General features: G+C 32.9%; 1 long non-coding RNA gene across 2 annotated transcripts in view; it reads right to left on the bottom strand.

Annotated features, from left to right (window-relative positions):
- LOC140624305 (uncharacterized) overlaps positions 1-15,173 on the bottom strand; it is a 37,716-nt gene that overhangs the window by 14,708 nt on the left and 7,835 nt on the right. The window contains exons 2-3 of one of the 2 annotated variants that reach the window (XR_012023798.1): positions 10,924-11,045; positions 1,780-1,959 (exon numbers count right to left, since the gene is read on the bottom strand). This is a non-coding gene — a long non-coding RNA (uncharacterized lncRNA). The remainder of the gene's footprint in view (positions 1-1,779; positions 1,960-10,923; positions 11,046-15,173) is intronic. The other variant, XR_012023797.1, reaches the window with a different exon arrangement.

Below are 15,173 nucleotides of genomic sequence, written 5' to 3' on the forward strand. Positions count from 1 at the left end.
CACAGTGTTCAGTTATTCATTATGCAGTAGAAAGTGTTTATGGCTCCTACACTGAGAAGGGAAAATACCTTATTAGATACGTAAACATTGAAGAAAGGTCTATACATTGTACTTCCATCTTCAGAAATTACTAAAAATGCTGGGCAAAGTATATTTATAAGTTCACCTTAAAAATGTCAAAGAGCTGACATCATAGTATAAAGCTGATGAAATTCTCTAAGGGAAAAAAAATGAACTCTGATTGCTACCTTGGGTACCAGGTGACTGAACCCACACATGTTCTGAGTGTTTGATGATCCAAATAAATTTGGTTTGGTCTTTGGTGGATTTATGTGGTGCTAAGAAAGAAATCAAGGGCCAACAGGGTCTGAATAAGCTGGGGAACTTAAGAGGAGATGCCCTTACATTCATCTGGGACACCAAAGTGCCACAGCCCTGGCATTATTGTAAAATAATATCTTCCAGGGGATTTTAAAGAAGATTGTCTTGATACTGAGTGGATAATGGGGGCAAAGAACAAGGATAAAGCATATTTGAGACTCAGATCATCTGGGGCTGTGAGAACCTAAAGCTATGAATTTAATGGTATATGGTACCATAGTAGTGCCCCAAGTAATGTTTAAGGCAAGAGGAAATATCCTCTAATAGGGAAATTGAAGAAAAAGAAAGAAAGAAAGAAAGAAAGAAAGAAAGAAAGAAAGAAAGAAAGAAAAGAAAGAAAGAAAGAAAGAGAAAGAAAGAAAGAAAGAAAGAAAGAAAGAAAGAAAGAAAGAAAAAAGAAAAGGAAGAAAGGAAGAAAAGGAAGAAAGGAAGGAAAGAGGAAAGAGAGAGGGAGAAAGGAAGAAAAACAACTTTCATCCTAGGCCAAGATTTTCAACAATAATGAATGGTATGCAGATGATACACACCTTAGCAGACAAGGTGTAAATGATGTGTAAAAAACAAGGTGTAAAAAAAAAAAAAAAAAAAAAAAAAAAAAAAAAGTGTCTATGTAGGAACAAACAGAATCAAAAGCTTACAATGAAAGAAATAATAAAATAAAAGCCTACAAAAATTCCAGATTTGAAGCTATAAGGCATATATCATAAAGCAATTTAAATTATTAAAAAAAATAAAGATAAACTTTAAGATCTTTTCAAGCATCAGAAACAACGAAATGTAACAAAACACACTTGAAAAAAAAGCAGCGAATAAAATTCCTAAACCATAAATGATACGCCACAGGCACACCTCAGAGATACTACAGGTTCGGTGCCAGATGAAGTGAATATTATAGTACAGAGAGTCAAACCTATTATTTTGGTTTCCCAGTGCCTATATGATGGGGCCTATGGAGTGGGCTAGAGCATCGTGTCTAAAATGTATGTGGTTTAAAAATTCCTTATTGCTAAAAAATGTTAACCATCGTCTGAGCTTTCAGTGAGTCACCAACACTGAGCAAAGATCACCCAAACAAATGTAATATTAGGGCAGCCTGGGTGGCTCGGCGGTTTGGCGCCTGCCTTCAGCTCAGGTCGTGACCCCGGGGTCCCGGGATCGAGTCCCACATTGGGCTCCCCACAGGGAGCCTGTTTGTCCTCCTGCCTGTGTCCTGCCTCTCTCTCTGTCTCTCATGAATAAATAAATAAGATCTTTAAAATAAATAAATATGTATATGTTTTATAAAAAATGAATGGACTAATGAAGGAAATGTTTGAAATAATGTGAGAATTACCAAGATGTGACACAAGGACGTGAAGCGAGCAAATGCTGTTGGAAAAATGGTGCCAATAGACTTACTTTTCATGCAGGGCTGCCGCAGACCTTTAATTTCTAAAAACGGTATCTGTGAAGTGCAGTAAAGCGAAGGGCCACAGAGCGAAGTGCGTCTGTACTTGACAGCAGGAACTGACCTGGAGGTTTCAGCAGAGTATTCCTCAGCTGCGTCTTTCTGGTACCCCAGGCCTCCTTATTTGGTATCTACCATAAAATTAAATTGTTCCAGAATATGTATTAACCTTGATATATTTATTTATAGTTAGTGCTTGTGCTTGTAAACTGAAGAAATATATTTTATGTATGAAAAATAACAATTTGGCTGGTACTTTGAGGTTTAATATTTACCTGCTAGCGAGTGCATTTGATCATTTCAATGGGCCAAAGGAGCTTTCTCATGCTCACATAATGAATAGTGAAAATATTTATTTCCCCCCTTTTCCTCCCCTGCGTTTTAAAAGTATTTCTTCTTCACCCGTCAATGAAAATACTTATTCATTATTTTTTTAGATACAATATTGGGTCATATGTTCACCAGCTTCAATATGACCATCTAGTCCAAGTCATAACTGAGTACTTGCTGACATTGAAGACAGCACCAATTAATGAGTCCACATGAAGTCGATGGATATGCCCGGTCTTCCTGAGTTTGGATGAGTTGCCTTAGGAATTATTCTTTCATGTCTGGGCACATCTACTGATTTAACAAAACCATTGATCTAGAGTTGTTTCACATTAAGCCCATGATCAGATAATTGGTCCGACCCAAGACTGTTTATAAAAAGCTCCCATGTATCTACCATGATGAGTCAAAGGAAGCCCCGACACACCTGTACAGTGGGAAGCAGCAGCTGCTTTGAAACTCAGTCTGCAGACTCTATAACAGTGTCTCAAAATCTTATATTAATACTTGAATTACCTACGGAAATCTTGTTGGGATCTTTTTAGGGGAGAACGGCAAAAGCACATTTTCCTAAGAAACTATAATCCATGTTTAAACAGTTTGAAAAAAAAAAACTACAAATGCATCTATATCTATGGCATTTATTTTTATATTTTTATTTGTTCATAAATGAAAAGATTGTCTCTCTCTTTTTTTTTTTTTTTTTGAGAGAGGGAGAGAGAGAGAGTTGAGGGGTGTGGGAGGGACAGAGAGGATCTTAGAAGCAGGCTCCACACCAAGCGCGGAGCCCAACTCGGGACTCAATCTCCCAACCCTGAGATCACGACCTGAGCTGAAATCAAGGGTCAGATACTTACCTGACTGAGCCACCCAGGCTCACCCTCCTCCTTTTCATATCTGTAGTATTAGCTCTTTATGTCAATTCTAATTTCCTAGTTTGCCAATTACAGTTGTATGCAGAACATATTTAATGAAGTCTATACTAAAATGAACAGTTTAATTCATTGGTTCTATGTCATGTCCCTCCTTAAGCTTGAAATCCTTACCATTAAGCAGCATTCTTTTCTAATGGCTCTTTTTTTTCCCTCTAAAATTTCTTTCTAGTCCTAATCAAATTTCCAGTTTTTCTGCTTTCAGTTTGTAAAATTTCTGCAAAATGAATTTTTTTTTTACACAGCTTTTTATTTTTTCTTTTAGTTTTCCCTTTTCTTACTTTTTTACTTCTTTCCCCTTCACTTACAACTCAAGACATTCCTTTTTAATAGCTTTTCATTCATCAGTGGGTTCACTTCGCCACTTCTAATTATTCTATATAATACCTTAAACACTCTAGGGTAAAAATCATACATATAGATGAAGACTAAAATTATATGAAACAGATAAATTCTCTGGTCTTCTTCTAATGTATGATTGTGAGAAATATGCTGTTTTGTCATTTTTCTGATACTTGTTTAGATGACAACCTGTCTCTTTTACTCTAAGGTTAAATAAACCAAATAGAAATTTAAAAAAATTACTGTTACGCTTTGTTTTTTAGCATATTTTCAGTCCATTTTCTATTAATACAATTAACAAAGTACATAGAATTTGAAAATACTGCTTTTTAATATTGTTTTAAACCAGAAAAATGATAAAGTCCCCCACGTTTTGCTTTATATTTCTTACACCATTTCTGCTTTTTTTGTCATTTCCAGTGCTCATCTTTGAATGTACTGAAACCAGGCCCACTGCTGCTTCAAGAAAGACAGGGTTTCAACAGCCTGAAACTTACTGCTACTTTACACGATGTTCTGGCAAATTGCCTGTTCATTCTTATTTATAGATCTTAGAAAAATAACAACTGTGCCTTGAATTTGAGCATATCAAGTGCCAAACTCTTATGTTATCGTCTCAAAGTAGTTAAATTTATTAGATCTGCATAAATACTCTCTGAGGTCAATGTCACCAATTTTGACATAAATTCAAGATGTTTCATACATGGACATATTTTAAACTTAAACATCTTGTCTTATTAAAAGTATCATTTGGATAAATATAATATTTTAAATAAATTGACAAAACATTGTTTTTATCTCATTTAAATGTATAAATGTTAGAGAGTGATGCCAACACGGGGTACCTCAAATAAATTAAAATTGATGAGATTTTTCTTCAGGATACAAAGAAAATGGATATGGAAGATGAACTATGGATGTTACATATCTAAGTAACCAATCATATGATAGACTAGGATCTTCATTTTTGTTTATTATTATTATTTTTTATTTTTATGATAGTCACAGAGAGAGAGAGAGAGAGAGAGAGAGAGGGCAGAGACACAGGCAGAGGGAGAAGCAGGCTCCATGCCCTGGGAGCCCGACGTGGGATTCGATCCCGGGTCTCCAGGATCGCGCCCTGGGGCAAAGGCAGGCGCTAAACCGCTGCGCCACCCAGGGATCCCTTGTTTAGTTTTTTAACGATTTTATTTATATATTTGAGAGAGATCAAGTGGGGGGGACATAGCAGAGAGAGAGAGAGAGGGAGAAGCAGACACCCCACTGGGCAGGGAGCCAAATGCAGGGCTCCATCCCAGGACCCAGAGTCACAGCTGAGCCAAAGGCAGACACTTAACCAACTGAGCAACTCAGGTGCTTCTTCATTTGTTTTTATTTACAAAAGGTAGAAAAGGGGTGGTCCTAGGAAACAAATTCAAATACCAGGCACTCAAAGATGTTCCTTTTATTTTTGCCACAAGTACTCTCCAAATCATACTCAGTCCTACTGACATTGGGATGCTATCATAATTGTTAGACCAGCTTAATATCAATTTTATTTGTAAGTTCATCTTTTTCCAGTTTATTGTAAATATTGAAAATGACCAATTAAATCTGTTGTTTTTAAAATAAAATTCAACAGAACAAGAAAGTTTTAGGGAGGCCTGGGTGGCTCAGCGGTTGAGCATCTGCCTTCAGCTCAGGGCATGATCCTGGAGTCGCGGGATCGAGTCCCACGTCGGGCTCCCTGCATGGAGCCTGCTTCTCCCTCTGCCTGTGTCTCTGCCTCTCTCTCTCTCTCTCTATGTGTCTCTCATGAATAAATAAATAAAATCTTAAAAAAAAAGAATAAGAAAGTTTTAAAGTTCAATATCTTAATGAAATGAGGATCTAGAGTTTGGAATCAATGAATTATTCAAAGAGAGTTATATTTTACTTATTCACATATTACTTCTTCATCATATACTACATAACATAAAAGAGTGAAGGTAGAAAAAGAAAATTGTAAATTAACTTGTTGTGATGTGGAAAATTTAGGATATTGGAGACTTCGTTTTTAATGAAGGGATATGGAAAAAGAATGGTCTTCTCTAAAGAGTTAACTCTTCTAAAACTCCCACCTTTTCAAAGGCACTTTGACTCTGAACTTCATTTGCTACCTCTTGTAAATAAAGCTTATGAAAACATGATAAATGTAGGTTTTAAATGTCAATTCCTAAGGCCTAAAAAATTTAGTTCCATTCATCAGTATGTGATATGTAAATAACACACCATTATAAGAGTTAAAATGAGTATGGTTCCTGATGAGGGTTCAACATACAATTTTTCGACTTTATAGGGTGTAAAGGCAGTATGCATTCAGTAGAAACTGTACTTTGTGTTTTGAATTTTTCTTTTTCCAGGCCGCTGATTTGGTAGGCTACCCTCTAGTGATTTTGGGCAGCATTAGCTCAGGGATTCCTAGTTAGCCATATGGTCAACCTGTGTAAACAATACACTAACAACCATTTCGCTCCCCTACAACCAGTCTATTTTTCACTCTCAGTAGAGTATTCCATATATTATGTGATATTACTCAACATTTTAAAATAAAGTAGGCTTTCTGTTAGAAGATTTTGTCCAACTGTAGTCTCAGGTAAGTTTCTGAGTACTTTTAAGGTAGGTGATGTTTGGCAGGTGAGGTGTATTAAAAGTATTTTGAATTTAGGATATTTTCAACTCATAATGGATTTGTTGGAACACAATCCCATCATAAGTCAAGGCAATCTGTACTTTCAAAGGGAAATTTAATTCTTTTGAAATGGCACTTCTGAAATAGTAATGAAAGTGATAAAATATTATTTCTCTATTATTAAATATAATTACTTAGAATAAATTATAATTATATAAAAAGTAAACACTTTCAATGGATGCATGTTTTCTTGAGTACTATTTACTATATTCAAGTAATGGGGATGGTGTATACATGCCCAGAAGTGCCAGGTTACAAGGTGAGAATGGAAAAGATGGGATAAGACAGTTTCCAGGTCTGTCCTGTTCAAGAAAATTAGAATTTGCACATATTGTGCTGAAAAAAAAACTCCACATTTCCATGGAATATAACTTTGACTTAGACGCATTAAAAGAATTTTAAAGAAGCATTTTAAGGTACATTTTCCTAGGTAAGAAGCCCTATAAGGTATATTAACATAAAGCATATTACTGTTTCTCAAGCAAAAAGAAAAAAAAATCTTATTTTTTGGCCATGATGAAGAAATTTTATAGCATTTTCCTAGAGAAACTTGTACTATAAAAATGAAAGGTCTTCCTGACAGACACAACCAATTAAAAAACACTTGTTGAACAAATAAATAAAAATTATGTGACATGATAGGGGTGCTGACTATGGCTATAATGGCAATCATAATATACAAATGCATCATATCAACAGATTGTATAACTTAAACTTGCACAATGTTATATGTCGAATATATTTCAATAAAAATAGAGCAAATAAAAAAGACTTTTTGAATAAATGAAATAAACGTCATCGTGTTTTACTTTGTCATTTTCTACCTAAGGAAACATTCACATGCACTGTTTCACAAAGAAGCCAAGGCTGGTCACTGGTGAAGCCTACTCCTAACTTGATCCCCTCACGTTCCTCTAATATTTTTGCTCAATATACTTGAAATAACCAATTTGTTAGCCTATCATTGTTTTTACTGGTCATTGTTCATCACACCTACAGTGCTCTTGGTAGTTAAGGACATTTTAATAACATTAAATGATAGAAATTTGTGTCCTCCATGGATGTTTGTGCTTGGGAAAAGTCTTATTTCTGGTGATCCAGCACTGTCCAAAGTGTGATCATCTAGATTCATCAGCATTTATCAATTCCTTATTAGAATGGAGCTTAAAAGTAAAGAAAACCATGGTGTCTTAAGTGGAGATTTAAGTGCTGAAATACATCTTTTTTATTCCTTAAGAAAAATCTCACCATGATTTATTATTATTCAGAAGGATAGAGCATTCTAAAAATGGGTCACTCCATTGTCAGCATGTTCCAGATTAGCTGACAGTAGAGAAAAAAAGATAATTTGGAATTTAGCCATGTTCATTTTAACTAATGGGTCATATTTGAACAAGTTTTTGACATACAAAGAAAAATAATCTAATTCCCAAGTCAAGTCACTGTGCATTTTTACATCTTGTTTAGCTAATGAAATTATCTGACTCTGGAATATATCTTTCTGATTTTTACATCCAAATAATAGTATTAAATTTTTTTTGTCTGTGTCACAGCACACTGCCTAGACACTAACACTGAGAATAAGCAGGGAGGATGTTGAAAAAATTTAATGGCTTATATTTAATAACTAGAGACTGTATGGGGCATTCCCTTATTAAATATTTACCATCTGCTAGAAAACCAGATGGCCAAATTGTTCTTTGATAATATAGTTCACAATAATGTATTAGTTTTGCTTTGGTATAAACAAATTTTTTTAAAAGTAGAGAGAAAGAAAAAAAACATTAAATAAACGATTTTTACATCAAGATCTTAACCATTGAATTTTAATCTTTTAAAAGCTAAATTTATTATGGTCTGTTACCAGTATTTATTTTCTTCAGAAAGCTACAGAATTTTCAATAGGAATAATTGAGATGAAATGCCAGTGGTTGCAACAGTTAGGTGCATTGGAATCATCTAAGGACTTTGCTAAATATTGAATACAGAAATGTTATATATTTGTCAAGAATATAGTAGACAAGGCAGCCCCGGTGGCACAGCAGTTTAGCACCACCTGGAGCCTGGGGTGTGATCCTGGGGACCCTGGATGGAGTCCCACGTCAGGCTCCTTGCATGGAGCCTGCTTCTCCCCCTGCCTGTGCTTCTGCGCAACCCCCCCACCGTTTCTATGAATAAATAAATCAAATCTTTAAAAGAACAGAATATAGTATACATGAGTCATAAGCTTTAAATAGATTACCATTCACTTTATCTTCCTAGAAAGAATTCTTTTTTTTTTAAATTTTGGGTAATAAAATATATATTAATCAATATTATGTTTAACTAATTTTGAATTGTCTACTCAATGCTGAACTTTTGTGGGTTTATGTAAATCAAATGTAAATGCAATGAAATTTAGCCAGGTCATAGTAACAGTTGTAATTTGTCACTAGCGTGGATCAATATAAACCTAGAGGGATACAAAAAACATTTATTTACAGACATAAAATACTTTATCAGCATTGTACACCCCCCAAAATGAAAAATAAATGGTACATGAGAAATCATAATTAATTTACAGAGTCTTGGAAGAAATTTGTTACCTTATGAAATCCTTCCCTTTGTTATACTTCTATAGTCCTTACTCTGCTACTGGTAATTATATCATAGTGAAGTAGTATAAAGGAAATCTATAAAATTTGATGTAGTGCATAACTAATTCCACATATTTAGCATACAAGTACAAATAAAATCAAAGTAAAATTGGCCTCAAAAATATATTTAAAAATCATTAGGGCTATAGCTCTTTCAGTTTTATTCTGGTCATTTTTTTCTGTTTTGTGATTGCATTATTATGATACTAGTATTTTAACTATCTCTTGGTAAGATGTAAATACTGTGTTGTACAAAAAAACAAGACAGAACCAAAATAATAGTTGGAGTAATTTATATGTATCTTTTTCTAGGCCCATACAGAGGAGGAATAAGCTCCTTACCAGTGTGGCTTAAAGACAAATCTTCCCAAAATATTTTTTTTTTCCTACAGGACAAAATTTTGCCTGAAATTCCAAAGATTTATCTAAGTCACTTTAAGTTAGGGTAAATATATGCCATTAATTTTGGACAGAATTTTATGAAACTAGCTATTTCTTGCTAAGATGTAGAAATAGAGCTACATAGTCTACTAATTTTATGAAAAGAACAAGGACTAACATGTCTGGAAGAGATGGAGGCTGTGATATTTGTGTTTGATATTATGGGTGCCCCATTAGATTTGTGGATTCCTTATGTTATGACTGAATATTTGTGTGTCCCCACAATTCATAGTTGAGGCCCTAATCCCCAGTGTGGCTATAATTGGAAATGAGGCCTCAAAAAATGTAATTAAGGTTAAAACAAGTCATAATGGTGATATCATCATCTTATAGGATTAGAGTACTTATTAAAAAAATATATATATATATATATATATTCCAGAGAGGCCTGTGTCTGCAAGCATGTAAGGACCAGGTGGGCATCCACATGCCATGAAGAGAGTCCTCATCAAAAACTAAATCATGGGGCACAGGTTCGCCAAAAGATTGAGTCTTAATCTTACCACTGGAGAATGAGTCCTTCACCCCACACTTTACAACTACATAACTAAAGGCCTATTTACAATTCCTCTTATTCAGTACATTGTGTCTACTTTTCAGCAAGCATATGCCAGGGCAGATGAAAAAGCAAGAAACACAGTATAAAGAGACTAAAGTACCAAAACCAATGAAATTGAATATCATAGGGATGTTGGAATGATCAGACCAAGAATTAAAACAAAACAAAAAAAAAACAATGAATAATATGTTAAGGGCTTTAATTGAAAAAAAGCATACAACATGCAAGCAGAGAGATAAAAATCCCAAGAAAAGACTTGAAAAATACTAGAGATCAAAAACACTGAAACATAATTGAAAAATGTCCTTGATGGATCATTAGTAAACTGAATGTGGCTGAGGAAGGAAACCCTGAATTGAGCATATAACAATAGAAACTTCCAAACCTGAACAGAAAAAAGAAAGAAAAAAAAAAAAAAGACTGAAAATACAGAATATTCAAGAACTATGAGACAACAACAAAAAGTGTCTGGTGTTAACTTTGAAGATTGTATAATGGCCTAATATAAATAAAAATATAAAATTAAAAAATAACTTTTTAAAAAGTGTGACATATATGTAGTGGGGATACTGAAAGGGGGAAAGAGAGAAAGGAACAGAAACAATATTTAAAACAGTAATGACATGGCGCATCCAGGTGGCTCAGTTGGTTAAGCATCTGCCTTTGGCTCAGGTCATGATCCTGGGGTCCTGTAATGGAGCCCCTTCTCTGGCCCCCTGCTCAGAAAGGAGTCTGCTTCTCCATCTCCCTATGCTCCTCTCCTCACTTATGTTCTCTCTCTCTCACTCGCTCTCTCTGTACTCTCTCTCAAATAAATAAAATCTTAAAAAATAAATAAATAAAACAATGACAGGGAATTCCTCCAAATTAATGTCAGACACCAAACCTCAAATCCAAGAACGCTCAAAGAACACTAAGCTAGATAAATAAATGCACGTGCACACACACACACAATTATACCTAGATATGTCATATTTGCACTTCATAAAATTAAAGACAAAGAAGAAAATCTTTAACATGGAAGAAAAACATCTACCACTGATGACCAAAGATAGGAATTATTTTTGACTTCTCTTTAGAAATCATGTAAGCAAGAGAATGAAATGAAGGTTTTAAAGAACCGAGAGAGGAAAAAAAATACTCACCACCTGAAATTCTGCATCTCTGTAGATTTACCCTTCATAAGTGAGGAAAAAATGAAGACTTTCTCAGAAAATAGAAATTGAAGGAATTTGATACCAGTAATTCTGCCTTTTGTAAGGAATCCCTAGAAAGAAGACAGATGCTATAGGTCAGAAAGTTGAATCTATGTAAAGAAAGGAAGAGTATCAGAAAAGGATTACGTGAGGGTGAAAGGAAAACTTACTTTTCTTTTTTTAGCTGATCTAACAGATAAATAATGTGTTTATGATATGATAATATCAATGTATTCAAATACGTATGTACACTTAGGTAAGTAAAATGAATGACAGCAATGATCTTGGTGACAGGAAGGAAGAATTAGGAGTATTTTGTCATTATAAGATCTTGCATCACCCATATAACTGTAGGTTATAAATGCTAAGGCAAACACTAAAAAGGTTTAATAAATAAATATGAGAGATATTCTAAAAAAGGAGACAAACTAGAATCATAAAATAGTCCATTAAGACAATAAAAAGTAGAAAAAGTATGGAAGAAAAATTGGAACAATGAACAAGGGCAACAAATAAAGAGTGGTTTTATGTATATATCTTCATTTAATACAGTAAAAAATGGAGATTTAGGACCCGTTGGTGGCTCAATTGGTTAAGTCTTGGGCTCAGGTCATGACCCCAGAACCAAGGATGGAGGCCCTACAGGGAGCTTGCTTCTCTCTCTCTCTCGCTGCCCCTCCTCCTGCTCTCTCTCTCTCTTTCACTCACAATCTATCTCTGTCTCAAATAAATATATAAATAAAATCTTTTAAAAAAATAAAATTAGGGGGATCCCTGGGTGGCTCAGTGGTTTATCACCTGCCTTCGGCCCAGGGCATGATGCTGAAGTCCGGGGATTGAGTCCCACGTCAGACTCCCTACATGGAGCCTGCTTCTCCCTCTGCCTGTGTCTCTGTCTTTCTCTCTCTCTGTGTCTATCATGAATAAATAAATAAATAAAATCATAAAAAAATTAAAATTTATGTGTACATTTTATTCATAGAGTAAGTCACTCTCAGACGCTGTATTTTGTTAAAATCCATATTAGGCAGTTAGGAAGAGAGGGAGTTTTTACCTTTTATTTATCTCTATATTTTAAATTTTTATTTATTTATGTTATTATTTTAAGATTAAGATATGAGGAACAGGATGATAATATAGATAATGAAGGGCAGACCTAAGACTTCTAATTCTTTATCTGGATAAAAGGACAAAAGATAGATGTTAAATTTTATCGGAAATATTTTCAGATTTTGCATATTATTTTAGCTATTTTTAAAACAGAATTTTCTATGATTTATAGCATTTTTATTAACCTAAAATAATTTTTAAAAATTGTTATATATATATCAATTGTTTTCTTCAACATATTACTACAAATCATTGAGGAATCTATGGTGAATTTATATGTACAAAACACATGGAATGTATTATTTTGCTAAATTTAAAAATGTCTAATGGCATCATTTTATTTATTAAATATCAATTAAACATATCAACAATAAAAATGACTGAAGGAAAAAAGTATGCCTATTTTGTCTGTTGGTTTTATTATTATTTTTTTTTATTTGGCAGTGAAAACCTAAGAGAAGAAAATCACACTATTACCTAATAAACAAAAATATTAAATATTTATTTAAATATTAAAAATATATAAATTTATCAGATTTATTATTTAAAGTAAATTTATAATTCAATAACTTATTAAATTATATTAAATGCATTATACTGAATATATTTTATAAGTATATAAATACCTTGAAATATATATATTATTTTAAATGTATGCATTTAAAATAATATAAATATATATATTCATTCTCCCTATCCCCAAACTTGTATTACATATGTTTTGAAAGTCTTGCCTGTCTCACTTTTCATGTTCTAAAATCATGTTTTTTTGTGATCTACTTTGTAGCTACTGTGAGTGATTTATTTTGAATACTGGCTTCATGGAAAAGTTCCATAAACTCTTTCTGACCTATTTTCTAAGGAAATCATATCTATATATAATTTAGAGCTGTAACATATATCTTACCTCAATGCTGAATGATATTCAATGACTTTCATTCAGAATTTTTAGACCCTGTGCATAATTTTTATACCAATATACATAAAATACATTCATATCAAGCAGTGTCTACTAGAAGATGCAGCTATGTGCATAAGTAACTGTATAGAAAGATGTAATCATTTTTCATTAAAAAAAATAGTCAAAACAGTGAGTGGCTTGGCATCACAGAAGGAAAACAACTTTTAACTGAAAGTTTTGAAAATAGATTGCTGACTTTTGTGCCATTCTTACAACTTCAAGGATAAATATGATTGCAACGTTTTGGCTGCTAGGTAAGAGAAATCCAGGTCATAGTAATAGTGACGATTGTTTAGTGTTCTCTTGAATGGACCAATGTTATAATATAAACAGGGTAAACATATTTATTTTATTACCAAATATTTAACTTACATATTCATGACTTTAATATGGATTGAATTTTAAAACTATATCAATATACCTTTGCAAATAAACGTGATATTAATTAATACATAAACATGCAATATTACTAATTGTTTTTTTTTGAAGCTTAAAAAATGTGAGGAGGGTTCTATCTAATGATTTGAGAATGATTTTGGAAAAATAATAAAAATTAATACAGTAATTATTTAGGTAGGTATTGGAAAAGATAGCATATTTCAGGTTCCTACTGAAATGGGGTATAATGTAGAATGAGTAGGGAAAAGGAAGAATACTCTATTAAGGTAAAATTTAAGTATTTGGGGAAAATAGAAGATGGTTATACACTAGATAGCTATAACACCAACTGAAGTCACCAATGGATTCTTTTCATGTTTTTTTTTCTTTCCATAAAATTGAGAGTGGGAGAGAAATATACTCAGTTGTGCTTGTTTATTCAGCTTTATTTGGTAACAACTTGTATCATAAGGCCCATAATTTCTTATATGTGTGTGATTTTATTGTATTTTCTACCTTTATGAATACTTTTCCCCTAGTAAAAAATTAGACACTGGGTTAGCAAACTGTAGTAAACTTTTTTTTTTTAATTAACAATTTTGAATGAGACATACAGTGGTTTAAAAAAATATTTCCCAGATTCATTTTCCTCATCTTCTACCTAAATGACAAATATTTCATATTCTGGTGTTAAACACAGAATAAACACTACTATAACTCCATAGCTACTTATATCCTCAAGAATAGGTCTATATAAGATGGCATGACAACAGTAAACCAACATCAAGCACTTCTAAATACTTAGGAGTGGTCATGTGTTAAAAAATTAATGCAGAAAAAGAAAGTAGATAAAAGTGTTTCCTGGATCATACTGCCTGGTTTCACATCCTAGTTTCACTTCTCATTACCTCTGTGTCCTTGGCAGGTTAATTAATATCTTCCTATCTCAGTTACTTTATATACATGTGAGAGCTCAGAAGATGAAATTACAGAATATATATAAAGAAAATTCTTAGAAAAGTTCTCTTAGAACATCATAATTCATCAGTAAATGTAACCTAATGTATATGTATAATTAATAGTCTTTACTGTTCTTGTCATGGTAAAGTGTGAAAAAGGAAAAATGGGTAAAATCTGAATGTGTACTAGATGACATAAAATAAACTAGATGATGATGATAGTGTGATGATGATGATAAACAAAAAATACTTAATTTCTTATTCTATTTATCTATCATTTGTATTCTACTTTCTATGAAAGAAGATTGAGATTGGGGAAGATTAACCTCCTATGGGAGCAAGGTAGCAAAAGGAAATGTAGGTGAAATGGTAGCAGGATAAATGGAACTCCATTTTATCTTCTTTTCTAAGATTAATGGGATGGAAGAAATTTGAAGCATAGTAGAATATATTCCCCAAAAGTCTCATCTGCTTTACAGAAATTTCAATTTATAATATATGTGAAAATAACTAATATTTATTAAGAAAATTACTTATGAATCAACCCCAAACCTTCAAAAAACAAAAATTCTCACATATTCCCTGAAGGCAATTGTCCATAAATATACCTAAACCCTTTGTGACAGAAAGCAAGTGGAAGATGTGAAATCAATCTAGTCAAGGCAAATAATGTAAAAATACTACTATATTATCTAATATTGTGCTAAGCATGAAGGAAAATAAATAAAAGATTGACCATATTTTAACTTAAAATAGTATTTAAAATTATATACTAGTATCATGTACTTTCA

This window comes from Canis lupus, chromosome 34, assembly GCF_048164855.1.
Source record: "Canis lupus baileyi chromosome 34, mCanLup2.hap1, whole genome shotgun sequence".
NCBI classification, from domain to species: domain Eukaryota; kingdom Metazoa; phylum Chordata; class Mammalia; order Carnivora; family Canidae; genus Canis; species Canis lupus.